This window comes from Varroa destructor, unplaced genomic scaffold (genome assembly GCF_002443255.2).
Source record: "Varroa destructor unplaced genomic scaffold, Vdes_3.0 BEIS01000005.1, whole genome shotgun sequence".
NCBI classification, from domain to species: Eukaryota; Metazoa; Arthropoda; class Arachnida; order Mesostigmata; family Varroidae; genus Varroa; species Varroa destructor.
In genome coordinates this window covers 3,539,002-3,542,941 of record NW_019211458.1, presented here as the reverse complement: position 1 = coordinate 3,542,941, position 3,940 = coordinate 3,539,002, and the positions used below count along the sequence as shown (strand labels likewise).

Below are 3,940 nucleotides of genomic sequence, written 5' to 3'. Positions count from 1 at the left end.
AAGCTATATGGTTCACCAGCTCACACAAGCCCATTGGTGAAGGGTTGGCTGCCTAAGCCCGATGAATTACTATGCATCGTTATTGAGTGTGAGTGTTGTTAAAATTTCGACACGATAGCGTCTGCTGGTTTACCTATGTCATCAAAAGGACATTCGTGAAGTTGCGTAAGGAACATCTGAAATGAGCTCGTAGGCGATTTGTAGCCCAAACTGAAGCTGTAACCGCGGTAAATAGTGTTTAAATTCCGTAAAAATTATCGTCAAGAATGACATTTCTAGCTCAGGTAAAAAAATTTTGTTGGATATATGTTTTTGTTTCCATTAGAAACCCAAATGCGTCACTTGCGCGTCTACTGGGTTTTCCTTTCAGTGTTTACTTTATCGCCTAGTAATCAGGAGGTACTAAGATACTACTACTTCTAAGGAAGTACTAAGGAAGCAAACGAGTAGTGCGTAAAACTGAAGAAAAATTCTATTCTCTCCACGTTATAGTACGGCGGGTCTGACAATATTCTGTCTATAATACAGCTCAAAGGATTGACAGATAGGTTTATCAATAAGCGCACGTTACGCGTATCATTGTCCTTCTTTCGCTATTTTCTTTTGCTATTTTTGGAGACAAAATAAAAAGCCTTTTCCAGAGATTTACCACAGTCGATGTTTTCAGTCTTACTGGTGTTCAAGAACAGGTCATAATATATAGTTTATGATCATTTTCTCGACGAACTCCTGCAAGTAATCTTGATAATTTAAAGTTAAAGTCCTGTTCAAGTTCTACGTTCGCGATTTCTTCTAAAAAAAAACTAATCTATTTCAATATAGTAATTATTGTTCACTGTACTGCTAATTTAATAGAGACACAATAAAATGGCTTCTAGTCAGATTTAGTATCTATTCCATACCTTTACTAACCAATAACAAGTCGAAGTTGTCTGCAGAGTCTGATCGAGGCTGCAAGCAAAGGATTCTAACCCTTATTAAAGGAAGATAACAATACTTTCTTAATGTTAATGTTACGGATATCGAGATCGGCTTAAATTATCTATTTCATTTGTTCTGCTCAGGTAAGGCTTGTAGCTTAATTAGGTGATAAGAACGCATATTTCGGGCCGCAATTCTCATCCCCATCGATTTTGAAGTTTTTGCGCCATTGATAGTCACACGCACAGAATTGCCCGAGCATCCCTCACCTCATGTGTTCTAGCCCACCGGCGGCTTCTGAGACTGTTTCGGATCGATATCATACACAACAGAAAATATGGGTAAGAAAGCGAACTGCACTCATGGCTAAAGCTGAAAAGATCAGACGAAAAGTCTCGAACAGAGGCAACACAACCAGTGACGATCACTCTACGGATTTTTTGGTATGCTCATAATCTAAGTCTAATGCTAAATTTTGTCTAAGCAGCAAAAAACAACGTTGTCTGTAGGAAGCTTGTCTATGCAGTAGCATATATTTTCACAAGGCAACGCGACACATATTTATATATTTTAATGAATTTTATTTACAATTTATGAACATGACGCATGAGATTCTTTAAGTCCGTTTGTTATTTTCACAGTTATGAAGTGACTGTGCAGTTTTCGCCTTGACCAGATATCATAGGAGCTGTTGTGACTGCTATAGCGTCTGTCTGGGTGATCGCGGAGCTAATGAATATCACATCATTGTGGAAAAATGGCCTAAAGTTTACTACGTTAGACTTAATGTGAAGTAGTTGTAAAAAGGTAATTATGTCTGTAACATTTTATACAGTGAACTTCACTATATGAGGGGCTCGTTCAAAAGATATGTAATTATTTTCATTTTGAATGCGAGGCCCTATTGCGAGGCCAATTATAATTTGTGTACATTCTGGGGTTTGTATTACTATGTCAAATTCAAACCCACTACTTGTAAACTCCTGTTGTTTCGTTAACGGTCTTTTTCAGTTATAAGGTACCCCAAGACGATTCACTGCTACATTCATTGCTTCAGACGGCTGACTTCCGGCACGAAACAAAGTGTGCTTATGCCTGGTTTCAAATCTAGACCACCGCGTAAAAATACTGTGGTCTGGATTTCACGGTGGCCGCACCGCTAGTGGGAATTCACTATACCTAGTTTCGACCATTGATCAAAGTATAATTGATGCGTAGCGTCCTTTGACATGGGTATAACGGAATATATGTTAATGATTATCCTGATGAACGGACAAAAACTATTTTCGGTGCAATGATTGGAAAGGATAGTATGACTTGTCTCCTGACCTGCGTTACTTAAGATGGCAGGTAATCACACGTACACAATATATATATAGTAACGCTGCTTATACAAAACGTTTCCAATACCACTCGCTCAAGTAAATACGCTGCCTTAATTGGAAGAAAGTTGAGTATGTGACCACCAAAAGGCATGAGTTGAAATCTCGTAAAGCTAATGAACGCTCGCCACTTGAAAATGACTCTACATATTTTTTCATCCACAAATAAATTAACAAAAAAAAAAAAAAAAAACAACGTTTGTGTACTAGAAGGACGCGATGGAGCAATACTAATTGACGTTAAAAATAGTATACGCATGCAAGCATCTGTTCGCGAACCCTAACAGACAACTGCTTTTTCGCTATATCATCGCTAAGAAGCTTCAGCTGGCCCTGTTCTATCGGGTCGACTGATTATAAGCGCCATTAAACAGTCATCTTATTTACTTTCTCTTTCGTGGCAACTTGTAGCGTGGAAGATATCGTTCCCCAGAACTTGTCTGGGTGTCTGAATGAGTGTCACCGTGCAAAAAGTATATCCTGACACAGATTGTTCAGGGCGGTCGAGAAATCTTGAACCATTCATGGAAGCCATTCGAAGCGTGGATTAGCACTTTATTTTGAAACAGAATAAATCACTACAAACACGGTTTTCGAAGAGGAAGATGTACTTCAATCCAATGGTAATGGTTAGCAAAACAAACTGATAAGAACTCGATTTGAATAATTCTGCTTCGAAGTTTTTGATTGAGTCAGTCTTATCTTATTGGTATCAAGATCACAAAAGCCTTTTTTTTTGTGAGCTTACCAAAAGGGTTGTTACGCCTAAACATTATTATTACAGGCTGGACCTGAAACCGCACGCGTAGTATCAAGGCTGGCAAAATTTCAATGTCAAGACCCCTACACTGTGTGTTGAAAGGGGTTTTACAATTATTATATCGTTAATTTCTTTTGAGTCCGGGAATATTTGTGCTTAGAAAGCCTTAAATGATGATACATGCTGCTGAGCTATTGGAAATCAATGCCATTTTAGAGTAAAGATTAGCCTTAATTTTTTCCATTTAGAGAACTGCAGAACGAAAACAATGAAATCTGCCAAATAGTGATACAGAGGCGTAGCATCCGCTTAAGCTGTTTTTTCTCGGCTTCATTATCCTTTCTTTTCATAGCAAGTCATAAGGAATTCATTTTTTAAAGCCAAAAGCGGGTTTTGCCATAACGTTACTTTTCATATGTTTACAGAACGCAGCGTGCAGTGTGACACAAGTGTTTGCAAGGTCCTTGTAATGCGCAAGCAGCGTGTTAATTTTGTGCACCATTATTTGCCTAGTAAGTCCCTTGAATCGTAATCGGTCTCAGTAATCGCGTTCTTCCTGGGCAGTATTTAGGACGGAGAGCAAGTTGACTATAATTCCCTATCATAACAGGCCCTGAGCGGCCGAACAGCTGCACCGAAAAGGTGCACTTAATCGCTTTGATTGAATACGCTGACCAGTACTGATCTATCATATGCCTTTACGTAATGGTATTTCATTATTTTCTTCGATTATTAATGTCTATGTTTACGAAATACCTTACGGAAGAGCAATGTTCAAAAGGGAGCAATAAAGGAGAATAGTTTTCTGAGCTACATAGGACGATAGTGTAAAGGTTGGTCTCAGTGGCTTCTTCTTATGATGTGACTTTGTCGCTTT

The 3,940-nt window shown here is 38.6% G+C and overlaps 1 long non-coding RNA gene across 2 annotated transcripts; it reads left to right on the top strand.

The window, feature by feature from the left end:
* Nucleotides 1–1,147: 1,147 nt before the first annotated feature.
* LOC111251453 (uncharacterized) lies at nt 1,148–2,859 on the top strand. 2 transcript variants are annotated; one of them, XR_015328860.1, is made up of 3 exons: nt 1,148–1,364; nt 1,563–1,728; nt 1,933–2,859. It is a non-coding gene; the product is annotated as an uncharacterized LOC111251453 (long non-coding RNA). The 2 variants fall into 2 exon arrangements; XR_002673785.2 differs by lacking the exon at nt 1,148–1,364 and having other exon boundaries at nt 1,419–1,728; nt 1,933–2,271; nt 2,715–2,859.
* Nucleotides 2,860–3,940: the final 1,081 nt, after the last annotated feature.